The sequence below is a fragment of the Pseudorasbora parva genome, chromosome 3, assembly GCF_024679245.1.
Source record: "Pseudorasbora parva isolate DD20220531a chromosome 3, ASM2467924v1, whole genome shotgun sequence".
In the NCBI taxonomy this organism is placed as follows: Eukaryota; Metazoa; Chordata; class Actinopteri; order Cypriniformes; family Gobionidae; genus Pseudorasbora; species Pseudorasbora parva.
Genome location: NC_090174.1, coordinates 24791541 through 24809309, shown reverse-complemented (window position 1 = coordinate 24809309; position 17769 = coordinate 24791541). Strand labels below are relative to the sequence as shown.

The following is a 17769-nucleotide window of genomic DNA, read 5'->3' as shown; positions in this document are numbered from 1 at the left end:
TACACTTGCAACTCGGGTAGAAAACAAACCTAATTAAAAGTAAACCACTGACAAAGGTAGAATATATGGAAACGAGCAAGAGGGAGATTTAAAGCAAGACTGTAGAAAGAGATGGATGAGAGACATTACAAAAGAGAAAAGCTCATAAGACTATCACCGGAAAATGAAGGGTTATGATCAGGAAAGAGCTTTAGGAACCACATTAATATTAGAAAAGCTTACCAGCGCTGGAAAGAGCTAAACAGGAAGGCCTAAAAACAGACTAAAAATGTTTAACCAAAACTGAAATGTTATTTTTAATTTAGCTGATAAACGATACATTTTGGTAATTAAACTGGGATAATTAAACTTAGTATGCCGTTAACTGTTAATAAAGTAGTCGTAGTAAAGTTCTTTGGCAAAAATCTGCCTCTCCCTGTTTCAACCAAACAAATTTTTCATATTTCTCCTCTAGCATCATTTTTGGTCAGGATGAAATGCATACACACTGCTGACATGTTTACTTTTTGCATCTAATCCACAATTTGTGCACAAAATATACGCTTACACAGTCAAAATGCATCAACAGAGAAGTACTAAATATTATTGTAAATGGTTTCGGCTCTAAACATTTACTACATTTTACCATTAAATTTGATAAAACTACCACCAAATATTGGAACTTAAAGGTCTTAACTACGACCAACTAAAACTAAAGTTTGGTTTAACTTTATTTTAAATTGTTTACAGAACAGTTTTACCGTGCATTTTTATTTTTCATTATTGATTACATTGTAATTCTGTATTAAATCATAAAACACGGAATTCATTAAACTTTTTTAAACAAAATTTCTGTAAAAATCAACATTTCATAGGGTGAAATTAATATTATTGTTACAATTTTAATACATTCAAATAATTAGACTAAAAGTATTTAGAAAAAAAAAGTTACCTGGTTGCCTTAAAATTTTGAGTTCAGTGAAATTAAAATTTTGAGTTAATACAATGACATTTTTTTTGAGATTTGACAACCTTTATTAAAATATTGTTAAAAGATTTTGTAAGCATATTGGGTAATTGTTTGTGTTTGATTTCTGATGATGCAGTGAAACATGCCAAATAGTGCTATTTTCATGATTTATCAATTTTTTTATGTGGTTCAGATACAATAATATTTTGAGTTTCTATTTATTAAACTTATTTCCTTCATTGTATCAACTCAAAATTTTAATTTCAATAAACTCACAATTTTAAGGCAACCAGGTTACTTATTTTTTTTAAGTTAAACCAACAAAAAACAACCATTTTTTTCCAGTGTGTATGTTCTGTTGTTGCAAAACTACAGCCACAATTTAGATCTACAATGTCAGCGTGAACATCTCAATAACAAAAAGCAGGATTTCTAGCTCTCTCACTCATCCATTCACTAAAGACAGGTGGAAGAGACAATAATTCAGTTATACACTACCCCAAACAAGCTCCATGTTTCACACAGCCTGACTATAATTGCCTCAGACATTGCTCTCCCAGGCCGGGTCAGCTTGCTGTGCTTGTTATTACTGCCGACCTTATCAACCAACTGCGCCTGACCGGGTCAGCTGAACCCGACCGTACCTTAACCTCAGGGTCACGTTCAACAGCTCCAAAGGTCAGAATGTCGATCGTGCTCGCTCTTCTCAGTTCAGCTCCTCTAATAACGGGGAGAAGCAAGGTTGGGGACTTAGGGAGAGATCTGGATTCTCCTCATTAGCCTGGGTTTATTCCTTTATCAGATAACTAGGGAACAGATTTTTTGCAGTTCTTGAAAAGCAATACAAAACATATACATTATATCCACATATTATAGAGAAAAATAATTAGAAAACCGTAAACACAGTTTTGCACACTTGCAATACCATGTGCTACCATGTGAGAACTTTCTTTGAACTGATTGTCTTTTCAATGCAAACACCTCGGTTTTATAGATTACACGATACAATTTAAAATGTTTCAATTTTATCACTTGATTTAATACTATCTATTTTGTCTCCCTCAGAAGCTCCGGGTTTAAAGGGTATAACACACTCTGCCAATCTCATGTCAATCTTGAGTACCTGTAGAGTAGTATTGCATCCTTCATATCTCCGAAGTGTCTTTAGTTTTATCATCTTTATAAAAGACAGATATGCTGTACTGATTCTTTCTGAAAACAGCCAAGCTCGTGCAGGCGTGGAGTGGCTGGATCTCAATGGTCACAAACACACACACACACACACACGCACGCACGCACGCACGCACGCACGCACGCACGCACGCACGCACGCACACACACACACACACACACACACACACACACACACACACACACACAAAAATACATCATGGCATTATCCCTAAAAAAAAAAAAAAAAAATCTATTCACTATATGTTCTTGTTGTTTACATGATATGCACTTACTCGCTGATTGCCAACAAAACAGACTTTTGATGCAGTTTCCCTCACCGCCTGCGGTGTCTCATGACCAGGAACAAACAAACACTTTTGCAGTACTCTGGTGCTGCTACAAAAAAAAAAAAAAAGGAACTGCATCCACTGTTTCCTTAAATGCTGAGTTATTTGGGAAGCTGAACAAGGTTATCTTTCCCTCACAACAAAACTTTGTTGATTTCATGGTCTAAAAATAAAATGCACGGCCAATGCTTCTGTAACTTGAACGAAGCACATTGATAGGCACGCTCTTGCTCTCCTTCGGGTTGGCATGCGCACACTCTCATCCAGGAGAAGTGCCCTTACAAGCAATTCCACCCTTTACGGTGTCATACAGTGCTCTACTTGAGAAAAAAGAAAGAAAAAAAAACTTACGAAACTTATTCGAAGAGTGTATTTGGCACAGACACTCTGTCAACTTGTTTTTTTTTTTATTTTACCTATGTTTAAGCATGAAAATAACATTGCAAATAAGTCAGAATGCATTAAATAGCATTAGATTAGATATTTTATGGTGACATCACCCTAAAAAAAGTGTCAAAATCCTCAAACAAAATCCGCAATTTGAATAAAATCAAACAATATGGATTAAATGGAGCACCAACTGCCAAGCAAACACAAATTGGTCTACATATACCATTTTTTTTTTAATAATATATAATTGTGTAAGAGATACTAGACTGCACCTGGAGGTGTGTGAGCTCACTTCGTGTGTGGGAGCAAAGTTATTTCATCAAGTGGAAATTTTATTCTTGAAAGTCTAAATGCCAGCAACAAATATGGATTAAAGAAGAATATTTAATTAAATATAAACATGTGGTGAATTTTGGAAATTATTACATAAATTATCTTTTATACTTTTATACTTTTGGACTTTACAGTGCTGTGGATTTATTGGAAATGTTTTGATCACACAAATCCGGAACAATCTTATGCAGCCACAGGCATAGTCAAGCCAGGCAAAAACCTCTGCGCCAGTCTCTTTCTTGCTGCCATTTCAACAGTAAAGCAACATTTTTGCTTAGCAATAGCATATAAAAACAACAAGAAAGTTGCTAGGCAATAGTGACGTGGGTCTTCGCTGGCGGGGAAAACACTGAAATAATATTCATCATACACGTCTGTAATGTGTACGGTCAATTTGACCGTTAATGGCCATTCTAGAGGAATACTCAGAACTCAGTTGTTTTGTAATTTTAATAAAATAACAATATTAGAACTAAATATACACACATATAGGAAAAGTCAGGAAACTGTAGCTTTATGGGTATTATTTCAACAAAGTTATTATATTTTAAAATTTAAAAACAGACAAAATGACTGCCTTGGTAGTTCTACTGTTAAAGTAAGCCCAACTCATAATTACAACATTGCGGTGACGCTCATGTGCGTTCAACTCATGAATATGACCTTTCCAACATTACTTCAATGAACCAATAGTATGAATATATTCATTATTTGAACAGTATGACCACTAACTGACCATTCTCACTCACTTGATTCGGATGCATCTTGCAACCTCAGTTATCATGCAACCTCACAAGAAGCAGGACATGAGTGTCCGCTGTCTTACTCTGCCGCTTTCATGGGGCTCTCTAAGCTCTATTGATCACCAGGTGTTTCTTCGCTCATTCTTTCAGCGTCAGTAAGCTTGCATCGCTCTCTCTTAATTTGCTTCTTAAAGCTGGTACAAAGCTTGTCTTGTTCTCTGACACCAAACTCCTGCCACTAACGGCCCTCCCTCACATCCGGGCCGCTTCTTCACGGGTGGCTCTGGGTTTCTTTTCATACTGAATCAAGTGTTATTGAGTTCCTGGCCCTGTACACACATACAATCTACTTCTATTCTATAGCCCGCTGCCATTTGAGTTTTTTTTCCCCCTCCCGAACAGCCTCCGAGTGGGCCTGTAATGAACGAAGGATTACCTGCCGCCCAACCTGTAAACTGACCTCATTACACCCTCATGACATGCACAACGGGGTCACCCCTCAATGGCTAAGCTCCATTCACATGAAAAGGCCTAGAACACAGTTTTTCAGACCTCCCAAGTAGCTCAGCACAACCCTGCTGTCTTTACCTGAACACCAAAGTAAAATTCCTTTTCCTTCTAAAGCCAGACAATTAAAACCACTGGGGTGTGAGGGGTTTTTGGTCATCTCCAGAGTAAAAGCCATTGCTTATTTGGAATCAGCCTATAGGCATTGTTTGATCTTTTAGATTATAAATGATAAAGGTCAGAACATTCCCAGATCTGGCCCTATGTACTGCATTGGCATTTAAGGTTATGAATGGAACCTCGCTGTTCTTCTTAGTGATTGACTTCCATTGGTGGTTGATTGCTGGCACCTGTCTGATACACTGTAAAAAGTGAACCTGGGTGAAAGTTGAATTACTACAACTATTTGAGTCTATTTACTTGGTATTTCTGCTTTCCTAATTGTAATGGATTATTGTACACTTTTTCAACTTAAACACATAGAAATTCAGATAGATTCAAAATCTCACTTTCACTCAAAGTATAATTGTACACTCTTTCAACTTGAACGCATAGAAATTCAGATAGATTCAAAATGTCACTTTCACCCAAAGTATGATTTCCCTTTAAAATGTCACTTTCACCCAAAGTATGATTTCCCTTTAAAATGTCACTTTCACCCAAAGTAAGATTTCCCTTTAAGGACACCCGCGTCAGACGTTTTTTTCTGACGTCATGACGCACGAGCCTGTCTGAAAATTGGAAAATGTTCTGTTCGGCCGCCATTTTTTTCCCTCTCGGGACTCGGATGAAAAAGGTAGGTTGGAAGTTTGTTTTAATTACTATACTCGAAAATGTACCTTGTGGACGTGTGTTTTAGTTGTTTATGAGTTAATTGATGTTGTCTGTGAACATAAATTCTAATGAAATCTAAATTAACCGAACTTTTGAACGTACGTTTGCGATATAGCGTTTCTGAGTATGTTCTATGTAACAATCTGTTGTAACTTAAGTTACTCGTTTGTCTTATATAAATGTGTTCAGTTTGGATCTTGGGAGTATGTGTATGAAATATATGCCGCGCGAGAAAAAGTTAACGTTAAGTTAGTGGAAATGCTGTGGGCAGGAAGTGCTTGCGGAGCGGGACAAAATGCTCGAATTTGAATTCCTGCAGTATAATATTGAGTTTGCTTTTAAAGTAATGTTTGTCTGTTCTTTTATCTGTCTTTGAAACGTCACTTTTTCGGGCAAAATTATGATGTGAAGTCGGACATCCGTTTGTGACACCGGCTGTAAGTTAACTTACACTCGTTATTGCGGTGGAATTAAATGAGTGCACTCAGTCAGTAACTTCCACTATGGTTTCGGACACCACTACAAAGGACTGTCATTTCAAATAATGCCATATTTGAGGGTATAGGAGGCGATTTCTGATTCAGCCTGTGATGAACGTCATTGTGCCTAAAGCTAGGAACACACCAAGCCGACGCCGATCAACTAGTGGCGACGAAAGCAAACTGCTGAGTCGGCTCACGTTGGCTCACGTCGGCAGCGTCTTGGGTCCGAAGCGGTCCAAAGTTGCCCTGACACACCAAGCCGACGCTCGACATCCGACGGCCAATAGCGCGTCCGTTCTGCGCCTGCGTTAGAGGAAATACCTTTCCGTCCCAGCTGGTGGCAGTAGTCTGTTTTCGTTATTCGAAGCGGGAAACCGGAAGAGCTATAAAGATATCAGCTGTCGGTTTCGTTTCCCCACACAGACGGATTCGTGCATTTCAGAACGTTGCAAATGGCAATACCGTTGTCAGCCCTTGGTCTTTTACTTGTGGAAGAGGAAAGGTAGAAGCGGACGCGAAAAATACGAGGACCGCTCACTAAATGGGTGAAACCATGGATACCCGAAGTCGAAATGTGAAACCATAGATTATTACACTTGTTCACCTATCAATGAACCATAACAATAACAGGGCATAGCTCGAACAATACCCTGCATATTGGCTCATTCAGATGCATTGTGGAAGTTAATGTGACACAATCTGAACAATGGCCACTTACCCAAAGGATTGTTTAAATAAATATATGTGTATGACGCATTCTGTCTGATTTACAGTAAATTATGTTTGTGACAATGCTTGGTGCTAGTTCAATGAATTATGACAGAATTTGTATATATTTTTTTCATTGGAAACATGCCTATGGTGACATTTCTTCAAAATGATATCATGCTGCTTCTTGCACATCACATAACAGCAGTTTGGAAATTAAATCTCCAGTGGCACAGAAATGTTAATGAAAATAATGTAACACTAAACCATACACTGAACTTAACTGACAGTAACCATGCTAACTATTAATTTACAGATATTGCACTTTGATAACATTGTATTGTGGAAGTTACACATAATGAAAATATGTCTCTATTAATTGAAAATCTATTTATTCTTAAATGAAAACATCAATACAGATGTGTTTATTGTGTTTATTTACCCTGCTAGTTAGATGTCAAATAGCAAAATAAGGGTTAGAATTCTGCATCATCTTGTGTTTTGTGATCCTTTTTTACATAAAGAACTGTGAATGCAAGTACCCAAAGTCAAAGTTTTTTATTTTTCAATGTTCAGTACAATGGGCACAAACAGCTATATAGAGAATAGCTATAAAAGCAGCTATATGTGTAGATTCAGCCAAGGGTGTACTGGGCCGTAGCTCAGCCTTAATGAAGCTGGGCTCCTCACGGGTGCCAATCCAGGTGTCACTGTTGGTACCATCTGAGGGTAAACAGGATTCACTTTCAGACAAAGGTTCCTTAAAGAAACAATCAAAATGTGAACAATGTGATACAATAGATTCTTACACGTGTTCACCAATAACCCATTACAATAACAGGGCATAGCTAAAACAATACCCTGCAAACTGGCTAAATGGATCTATTCAGATGCGCATTGTGGAAGTTGATTTGTTGAATTACTTGTAAATAGACCCATCTGAACATTCATTGGCCACTTTACCAAAAGCAAAATGTTCATTTGTTCAAATGGAAAGAAAAAAATAAATAAAATAATTATATACACACACACACATATATATAATGTGTGTGTGTGTGTACCCTGATAGTTAGATTTGAGGTGCACTCCTTCCTTTTTGTGTGAGGTTCTAGAAACTGCAGGTGGGTCTTCTGAGCTCCAGAACTTCCTGAGGGTCCAGGTTTCTTGTAACACATGTACTGGGTTCGCAATGAATCCCACCGCTTCTTGAGCTCTCTCTCTGAGGGGGGACAAAAAAAAAAAAAAAAAGCATTAAGCTGAGTTATGTCAATTTCATGGCTATTGTAATGTTCATTTTTGTTCTACTTTTAACTGGATGTATTCTGGATGACAGCATTTTTTTTTACAGTCGCTTGAACACATTTCTCAATACATTTAGGTCACTTTTGCAAAACTCTCCACACAGTTAGTACAACCGAAATATATGAGGGCTAAACTGTGGATTTATCATTGCTTTTGGACATGAAGACATGCATTAAGTGTTTTGATATCTTTAGTGCATTTTGAATGTGAAATTAACTGCTGTGCAAAGATGAAAGTTGCACACAACAATCTAACATGCAGTTTTTTTAAAATATGGACTACTGAAGAAGAAAAAACTATTGCAAAAAAGGAAATCTTACCTGACATGACAACTTTATTTGCGATCTCACGCCACGGTTCTGCTTTCGCCACACAGTTGACATAACGTTAACATTTTTCTGTAATGTCATACCTGCCTTTACTGGATCATGCTGATCAATTCGTCCTCACTTGCCTCGGTCCACACAGCCATATCTTTTAACAATATTCACGTGTATTGGAATGAGGAAAATAAACAAATGAGACAGGCGTTCTGTGTTCCCTCTTGACTCTGTTGTTTACTTGCTTCGTCACTTCCGTTTTATTTTCTCGTGCACTGGTTTGCTAGCTGGACAGCCAATCAGAACGATCATATGTCCCGACTGCCCGACATGCGGCGACGCCGATTTAACATGTCGAATCGGCTGAAAAACAGCCGACGAGGACCAACGCCAGCCGACGGCGTGGAACTGTGTGGAACACACCGAGGAAACTTAGTTGGCCGACGCACAAAAACTGCCCGACGGCCGATCGTCGGCTTGGTGTGTTCCGGCCTTAACACTAGCGCCGTTCATTTGCCTACCTCATGGTGTTACACCCAGACAAATTTTCAGGGTTTTTTAGTAGAAATATTAGTATTTCCACATCTAATTAATTAACTTCCTTGACCTGTAGCAAACCATTTTTTCACTTACAAACTACAATTGTTGACAATTACTTTTTCTCCTCTTAGGACCGAAAGTCTTAATGTTTGACAACTGATGACACTTTGCTATAATATTATATGGTAAGTAATTTATCATTTCTTATATAGTTGATGATATGAATTACTAATGTTGGATATGTATGAGTAAATTCCATCTTGTGTTATCTAACATTATTGACTATTGACAGGTGTGTGTAGAGGTGTCTGTTAACTTGCTGAAAGCTTAAGCAGCCACAGACTTGAACTTTTAACAGAGGCTGAAAAAAAAGGAAAAATTAAAAGGTTGTCAAGAACAAAATGTCTCTTTCGTTTGCTTACAGATAGCAGGAGGTAGTGATGCAGGAGGCCAGTGTCAGGGATTTCAAGGCGAGGTGGCCTGTGCTTTTCAGACATTTCAAGGTATTGAAAAAATAATTTAAAGTTCTGGTTTTACTGGCTAAATACCTTTTATGAATTGATATAATCAGTTTGACTGTTGTTGACTGTTTTTTTTTTTTTCTTTCTTTCTGATTTTAGATCAATTCAGAGTTCTATAGGCTTATGGCTGTTCCACTGGAAGACACGTTCCTGGCCCTGTTGGACGTGTACATGAATCAACTAATCAGAGTAATCCATTCAAAGGGAGGAGCAACCCGTGAGAAGACTGCTGCAATTTTTAAAATCTTGTATCAGGTACGTCTGTGTGTTACATTAATATCAACTGCACAATCTTATTTTAGTCTCAGTAACATTTAATTGCTAAATACTTGTTTATAGCATAGAAATTTGAAATGTCATCACCACACAAACAAAATGGACAATTTAAAAGGGATAGTTCAGTCATAAAATAAAAAATGCTGTTAATTTACCCACCCTCAGCCTATCCAAAATATGTAAGTGACTTTTTTCTTTCTTTCAGTAGAACAGTAAATATGTTGTTGTTGTTGTTTTTTAGCTGAAACTGTGGTCCATGTTGATATAATGCAAGTCAAAAAGAATTGTAAAAAAAAAAAATGCATACAGGCAAACCAAAAATAATACCTGTGGGTCCTGGCGATTCTTTGAGGTTTTATAAAGCAAAATGATCGGCCTATGCAGGAAACTGAATCTATTATTACCTGTAATCAACAGCCTCAGCAAACAGTCCTAAGTACGTTCATGGCAATGTTGCATGTTAATAATGCTCAGTTTCTTACATAGACTGATCGTTTCACTTTATAAGACTCGATGTGATGTCAGTAGCCCCGGGTATTTTTTTTTTTTGTCTGCATGTTTTTTTGTTTTTTTTTTGTCCACATGTTTTTTTGTTTTGTTTTTACTCTCAAAGTGACGGTAGCCATTGACTTGCATTTATATGAATCACAGAGGAATGCGGTTTCAGCTAAAAAAATCTTTACTGATATACTGAAGAAAAAAGGTCACCTTTTATGCATCTTGGATGGCCTGTAAATTTAACAAAACTATCCCTTTAATCAAGAATGATTAAATGTATTAGGGTATAAAGCTAATAAATGATTTGTTGATGTATGTTTTATTATCGGACTAAATTATAAATGCCAGCAATGACTGATTCAGATGCATTTTTAAAGAGTACACTTTAGAATTAATTTCTTGATAATTTACTCACTCCCATGTCATCCAAGATCTTTATGTCTTTGTAACTTCAGCCGAAAGGAAATTAAGGTTTTTTTTTTAAAAGCATGCCAAATTTTTCTCAATATAGTGGACTTCACTGGGATCAACAGGTTGACGATCCAAACTGCAGTGTCAGTGCAGCTTCAAATGGCTCCCAGACAAGGAATAAGGGTCTTATCTAACGAAACAATCTGTCTTTGAAAAAAATTTGCGATGTTTGACCCTCTTTTTTTAGGTGACAGGGGATTTGACTTAGTCTTTGCACTACCGTTTCGCAAACACTGGATCGGTACTTCCACCTATGTCACGCATGACCTTTACAGCGCTATAACATAATGTGAGAAGACACAGAGCTAGTGCAAAACAAGCATTTGTGGTTAAAACGTATAACGATGGTTTGGCTCAATTAGACCTTAGCTGAAACTGCAATTTTGACCTTTAACCCATTGGTAACCATTGAAGTCCACTATATTGAGAAAAATCCTGGAATGTTTTCCTCAAAAACCTTAATTTCTTTTCGACAAAAAAAAAAAAGACATGAACATCTTGGGGTGACTAAATTATCAGGAAATTGATTTCTGAAGTGAACTAAATATTTTTTTTATATTTTATTTTAATAAAATAATGACTTTATTCAACAGTTTCTTTTCTTTTTTGCAGTCTCCTATGCTGTTCATGTAGTAAACTCAGCACAGAGGTTCTGGATTCCATGTCAGAACGCCGGCTCATCCTTTTCCTGGGGGGAAATCAAGACCTTATCAAGGAATACATTGTGAGTTGAAAGGCCACATTCTATTTTGATTTATTTTTCAGAAAATGTTACATTTGTGGTAGCAAAATGTTTTTTTTTAATGTTTTTTAATTTATTTTTATGTGCACTACTTTAGGATAACCTACGAGATGATTGCGAGGGTGAGCTTATATTCACGGCATTCCAGAAAGTGCTCTTACAGCTTCATTAGCACAAGATGTCAAGTAGTCTTTTCAGTAGACTACAGTGAACTTGAAGTAATGTTTGAATGTGCTTATGTCTAGTCTGTGTTTGAAAGAATATCTAGTTTAGTTTAATTTGTTTTCTTATGTTTGTAAGATTATCCATTTGTTTCATATGTTTGTCTAGTATCTAGTTGTATGTTTGAATCTGTAGTTGATTGGTGAAAGGGTAATCACCCATTGCTGTTAAACATTTTCCATGATCTGTTTATTTTTTAATTAGATTTTTTATCATGGTTTAGAGCATTGCCTGTAAGCTATTCTAAAGCACTTATCACAATACACTTGGTAGAAATGGTTCCATAGAATATATTAAAGGGATATAGTTCATCCAAAAATGGTTCATGTTGTTCCAAACATGTATGAGTTTCTTTCTTCTGCTGAACACAAAATATGTGTTTTAGAATGTTGGTAACCAGACAGTTGACGGTATCCATTGACTTCCAGAGTATTTTTTTTTCCCTGCTATGGAGGTCAATGGGTACCGTCAACTGTCTGGTTACCAACATTCTTCAACACATCATCCAATGTGTTCAGCAGAAGGAAGAAACAAATACAGGTTTGAAACAACTTGAACCATTTTTTGGTGAACTATCCCTTTTGTGAAGTATCCCTTTTTATTTATGTGGCTAATTTATTCGCATAACCACTGTTTATATTTATTTTTATAGATAGATTAGTGGCTCAGTTTTTAGCTTAATCCTGAAAGGCAATGACAACTTTTCAAAAAGACTGGAATGAAATGGATGTTAAGTGTGTCAGGAAGTTTCATTTGCACAACAAATATGAACAGTTTGTAATGATTTCTCAAAGTTTGTAAAAAGGGAAATTAAATTTAATAAAATGAATTGTTAATAAATATTTCTAAAGCTATTTGAGTCTTGTGTGATTGAAATTAAGTTGATAGAATGTAGTTATTTAAGTTGAGAAAACTTACTTTTTTTAAGGGTTACCAATTGAAGTATTTTTTTTAAGTTGATCCAACTGTAGGAAAAACTAAAACAATTAAGTTGGAATGGAATGAAATTCAGTTAGACTAATGTAAATAATAGGGTTGAATGAACTCAATTAATATAAGTGTGATTGATAAAATGTAATAATTTAAGTTGAGAGAACTTAACATGTTTAGGTGTTACCAATTGAAGTAATTTTTTAAAGTTTATCCAACTGTAGGAAAAACTAAAACATTTAAGTTGGAATGGAATGAAATTCAGTTGGACCAATGTAAATGATAGGGTTGAATGAACTCAATTAATATAAGTGTGATTGATAAAATGTTATAATTTAAGTTGAGAGAACTTAACATGTTTAGGTGTTACCAATTGAAGTAATTTTTTAAAGTTTATCCAACTGTAGGAAAAACTAAAACATTTAAGTTGGAATGGAATGAAATTCAGTTGGACCAATGTAAATGATAGGGTTGAATGAACTCAATTAATATAAGTGTGATTGATAAAATGGGATAATTTAAGTTGAGAGAACTTAACGTGTTTAGGTGTTACCAATTGAAGTATTTTTTTAAAGTTTATCCAACTGTAGGAAAAACTAAAACATTTAAGTTGGAATGGAATGAAATTCAGTTGGACCAATGTAAATGATAGGGTTGAATGAACTCAATTAATATAAGTGTGATTGATAAAATGGGATAATTTAAGTTGAGAGAACTTAACATGTTTAGGTGTTACCAATTGAAGTAATTTTTTAAAGTTTATCCAACTGTAGGAAAAACTAAAACATTTAAGTTGGAATGGAATGAAATTCAGTTGGACCAATGTAAATGATAGGGTTGAATGAACTCAATTAATATAAGTGTGATTGATAAAATGGGATAATTTAAGTTGAGAGAACTTACCGTGTTTAGGTGTTACCAATTGAAGTAATTTTTTTAAGTTGATCCAACTGTGGGAAAACCCAATACATTTAAGTAGGAATGAAATGAAATTAAGTTGAATGAACTCAATTTTCTCAATTAACTCAATGAACTCAATTAATATAAGTGTGATTGACCCATTGAATGTAAGTTGATAAAACGTAATTATTTAAGTTGAGAGAACTTAACATGTTTAGGTGTTACCAATTGAAATAATTTTTTTAAGTTGATCCAACTGTTCACTTTTTACAGTGTATAATGGCCTGTGTTGTGTGACCATTATTTGAATGTAATAAGGTTGGCGCTTGACAAGTTGAAGCCAGAACCAATGCCCATACAAAACAAACTCATGTAGTTACAGATTTCCATATGAGATATTTCATTATATAACATTTATATAATAATGTACTCATACTATAATATTGTGATAACTAAATCAATTTTAGTTTTTAGCATTTTTATAAAAAACAATATATATATAATTAAAAAAATAAAAAATAAAAATAAAAATAAAAATAAAATAATAATAATAATAATAATAATAATAATAATAATAATAATAATAATAATAATATATTAATTATGTCATTAATTTATTACTAATCATTTTTTTTCTTCCTGTAATTAATCATGATTAAGTGCTCCTAAATTTATACTGTAATAATTTTGCATTTAATCTCCAAATTAATGTAGAAACAACATAAAGACAGTATATTAAAAACATTTCATCTAACAGCTAGGTAATATAGAGAAATTGAATAAAGTTATCAAGCACTTCACAGTCTTCACTGTATAAATTATAAATTAAATATAGATGAATAATTATTAAAGCTACAAACGTTGTACATCGCATCAGCGGGGACCAAGGGATGACCGAAAGAAAATGGTGCTATGTTAACTAAGTAAAATATTTTTAATGCGTTAAACTGAAAATATTTATAAAACAATTATCGGTTTTCAGCCATAAAGTTAAAATTAGGTTTGTCTTATCAGCATCGGTGCATCAGTAAAAACATTGAAAATGATTTGGACTCTTTTTACAGACTGTGTTTCCACAGTTACTAACATTGTAACACTATACTTTGTGTGATGTAAGTTTGTGGGTGTTTCTAACACAGCGGCTTGGAGAGTAATAGCAAATTTGAATGTCTTTCTCTCTTTTGACCACCGTAATCAATCTCTCAATTACTTTTTTCCTCGTTTGAAAAGTCATGAAACACTAATCCTGAATATGTTTGTTGTATTTTCTATTCAACACTATGTTTACCCAACTATTACATTGTATCCTTCTGGAAACCCCGGAAATGTGAAAAGGGTCAATTTTCTATGATGAGGCTGTAGTTCCTTCATGATGTGCACAAACATACCTTTTATCACTCACACATAGTAAGACTGACTGTTCTTGATAGTTTCATAGCCTGCCATCTTCATCCCTTGCTCTGGACCAGACTGTTGACAGCTCACTGGCTTTTCTGTCATGGTGCGGTGCTGGAAAACCAGAGGTTGTGGCAGGGGGCATGACATCACCCCCATCAGGCCTGATTGGGACGGCCCATATGCCTTTAATACAGCACCAGATGTGAAGCGGCTTAGGGCTCCCATCTCTTCTCCTCCCATCTCATCTGCTTCCCACTACCCCCTCCCCTCTCATTGCTAGCTCTATCATCCCAGGTCATGTTTATTGCCCACTAGCAAAGAGGAAAAAACTTCAATGAGTCAAATACTGTAATGCTCTGATGATTGGGAAGGGATGATTTGTGTTTCAGATGGCTTCAGTCCAGGGCTTGAGCGTGTGAGTGTGGATGGTAAATGGACGGTGGATGATGTTTGCAGAGAAGATGAAGGAATCATACAGTAAATTGTATCCCAATGCCTTGGTAGTCATGCAAAAGTTTTATTCATCCATTGTGAAAACTGGCCAAAAAAAGTTCATAGTTGGTGGTTGAAATTCTGTCAACAGATGACCAGAATATGAAAAGAAGAAAGAAAAAAAGGATAAAGTACCCCCTATATTTCATTAACCTGCATTTCATCTTTGTAGAATCCTCCAAAACCTCATTGGTCATGCCAGAACTGTTTAAGGGAGATTTGGGGGTCTGCAATCTGTTTTATTAATTTCAGTCCTGAATTTGTCCTTAGGGATCTTTACAAAGGAACGCTGGGATAGGTTTGGACTATGGATGCTCCCATATGGCAAATGTTTTGCTCGGGGCTTAATTTTGTGCCGGAAAACAAGGGGAATTCAGATCTGACACCTCCGGAATTGGATCTATCTATTTTAGTGGATTCTCACAGCATATGCCTCTGAAAGAAATTGATGCTATGACTTATGTTTCATGATGTAGTGCAACAATACTTGATCTAGTACTATCATCAACAATTTGTCTAAATGTTTCTGCTCCCAGCCCAATCTTTACAGTCACCATTCCTTGTTTGAGGATCTTATCATAATTGACACATTTAAAATATTAACATAATTTCCTGTCTGTGGAGATGAAGGTTATCAAACATATACTTTTGTAGCTTCTCAAGATGGCTGACACTACAGTGCTGCTCCTAGTCCAGTGTAAGCCCAATTACAACACTGAACAGAGGGACATTTGCTGGCAGCCCAAGGTTTCTGTGTGTTGTGGCTTGGAACAACTCCATCGCTGCCAGTGCAGTTAGTCCAACAAATCAGCAGTGCTGCTGCACAAACCGTAGCTTCATATTTTTTCTTTCCTTTTTTTTTCTTCTTCTCATGGATTATGAGTTCCTCCTATTGCGCAGGACAAGGCCTCACAGTCTGACATTAGAAAGATCTGGGCTTGGATGTTCTGTGTGTGTAGGAAGCAGGTTAATATACAGTCATCAGACATCTGCTGCAATGTTGCCTTCCAATAATCTTTGTCTGCGATCTGTTGCCAGCAATTGATGACCAGATTTTTTTCCCTTCCTCTTCACTCCTCACCCTCCTCCTCCATCACCCCCTACTCCCCGCTACTCATGGCAGAGTTTTTCAATTTGGATTGCCATTCATGCTGGACTTTGGTGACAGATTTCACTGGCGCAGTGGAGGCTGGTGTAATGAGAAGTGGGGCCTGTTGAACAAGTGGCCACTGTTATCCCCGTTAAGGACATGGAATAGAACCTGCCGCTCCTGTTATTCTTCAGGGCTGACAAAGGTGTGAGACCTCGTGACTGTCTCTATCTGTCCTTCTTACATTGGCTTTTGCTCTTGACCAATCTTGACCAATCGCTGCCCCATCACCTTACATTTAAACCCTTATCAGCCAGAGGTGCTTTCAACTTCAGCTCTCTCTCTCTCTCTCTCTCTCTCTCTCTCTCTCTCTCTCTCTCTCTCTCTCTCTCTCTCTCTCTCTCTCTCTCTCTCTCTCTCTCTCTCTCTCTCTCTCTCTCTCTCTCTCTCTCTCTCTCTCTCTCTCTCTCTCTACTTAGAGAATGGTGTTAGATTTTCTATTAGTAGAATTGTCATTCCAGACTTAGACATATGTCTTATCATAAAGTTCTACCAAATGCCATTTGCTATCAATTTCACAAATATCACTTTAATAGCATTTATGGAAATTTGAATGTTCATTTAGCACAAAAATGTTACACCACTTTAATTTCCTTTTGAATTGGGTCATTCCATAGATGTTAAAATACTCACTGTTTCAATAATATAGACAAAAAGCAAACGCTATGCATGTTATGCAAGTAGTTCAAATATGTTTTCATGGAAGAATGAATAATTACTATAAGTGCTTTTATTAAATGATAAGCTTCACATTTCTGCTTTTAAATACTTCCAAAAATGGGCCCCAGTAACTTCCATTATTAGTGCCGTAACAACCATTTTTTTTTGCATTTTTAAATAAAGGACAAGTTCAAATAATTTCCGAATTAGTTGCATTATATATTAAATGCTGTTGATTGAGATTGTTTTTTTTTTTTTTTTTATCTTACCCTGACTATTCCAGTTTTGAGTCCATGCTACTTTTTTTAGTCATAGTATAAATGTATTACATCACTGAATGATTGAATCAGTCCTTCCTCTGGAGTCCGTAACCTCCTCAGAACACCCAGCAATGCCTTCAACATTCACCGAGAGGCTGTCCACACACAGCTGGTCCAATGTGGTAGTCATTTTCAGTTCTCACACTCAAACTCAAAATTAAGTCCAATCGTTTCCACGTTTCTTAAGATAACATTATGAAAGGGCGAGAGCATAGAGTGCTATAGCAATCAGAAAGGTTTTGTTTGGGGTGGTCGATGGGGATTGAAGTAATGGGGTAAAAGGAGAAAGAGAGTGATGTTTTAGTGCAAAGTCTGAGTTCAAATATGGGACAGTGGCACTGCTGTGTGACTTTGCAGGTCTGGAACATTACGAGTTGTCAACGGCAGTGCAATCGGCAATAGAGAGCAGCTTTTACCCTCAAAGACGCTAATGGAGGTGGAAATTGCAAGAAAAACACTTCAGACATAAAAAAAAGTAGAGAGCAAGAAAATATAACATATAGAGCATTTAAAGAATGAACTCAAAATTGGACTTAAGAAAGGCCCATTCTGAGGTATATT

General features: G+C 36.1%; 1 long non-coding RNA gene across 1 annotated transcript; it reads left to right on the top strand.

Annotated features, from left to right (window-relative positions):
* Nucleotides 1-4849: 4849 nt before the first annotated feature.
* LOC137071847 (uncharacterized) lies at nucleotides 4850-12200 on the top strand. The gene is made up of 6 exons (XR_010904524.1): nucleotides 4850-5238; nucleotides 8760-8813; nucleotides 9053-9131; nucleotides 9249-9404; nucleotides 11007-11118; nucleotides 11234-12200. It is a non-coding gene; the product is annotated as an uncharacterized lncRNA (long non-coding RNA).
* Nucleotides 12201-17769: the final 5569 nt, after the last annotated feature.